This window comes from Aureococcus anophagefferens (assembly GCF_000186865.1).
Source record: "Aureococcus anophagefferens unplaced genomic scaffold AURANscaffold_53, whole genome shotgun sequence".
NCBI lineage: Eukaryota > Pelagophyceae > Pelagomonadales > Pelagomonadaceae > Aureococcus > Aureococcus anophagefferens.
Window position 1 is genome coordinate 28469 of NW_008705606.1, and position 779 is coordinate 29247.

The following is a 779-nucleotide window of genomic DNA, read 5'->3' on the forward strand; positions in this document are numbered from 1 at the left end:
CTGCAAGAGCTTCTGCATCCCGACGAGTTGCTTCTTGACGAGCTGCTTCTTGCTGAGCCAGCTCTTCTTCTGTTGGCTCGGGTTGGTCTTGGGGTGGTTCATCTCCTTCGGGTTCACCACCTTCGGGTTCTTGCGGTCGAGGAGCCCTTGCGGCACGCGCGGGGTTACGTCTACCCCCTTGATCTGCATCCCCCATATTTCTGTTACGAGAAGAGATCCTTAAAGTGTTAGCCTGTTAAGCGAATTTTCCGAAGTTCCGCTGTAATTAGCTAATCTACCATGTAACGAAGGTAAAGAGTCTTGGGTCAGGATTAACGCTGTGGGCCCATAACCCTTGAGGGGAAATGGCAGTGTTCCTGACTTAGACTGAAAATGGAAAAGTGAGATGGGGCTGCTGAGCAGCCCTGATTCCCAACAGGAGAGGGTTACTCTATACTGTCTTAAAGTGGAATAGAAAGAGAGAAAGGGAAGGAAATTGGGAAAAGGAGGAAGGACCCCCATACTAAAGTGGGGACCTCAGTCTCATGAAGATATGAGACTGCAAGGTAGGGAGAAAAGGGAGAATAAGCACAGTGGGGCAGATACAGGAGAATCTTCCTCCTGAGATGGAAAAGAAAGGCAGAGGAGCCGGGATACGCCTAGGGTACCCGCAGCGCAGCCTCACTCTGATCTGGGCTGTGTTCCCGCTTTCGCGCTGTGAGCCACCGCGCTACACCTAATAGCTGTGCGCAGCTACACCACTGCAGGGCAGGCCTTGTTGCGGGTTATTACGCAAGACT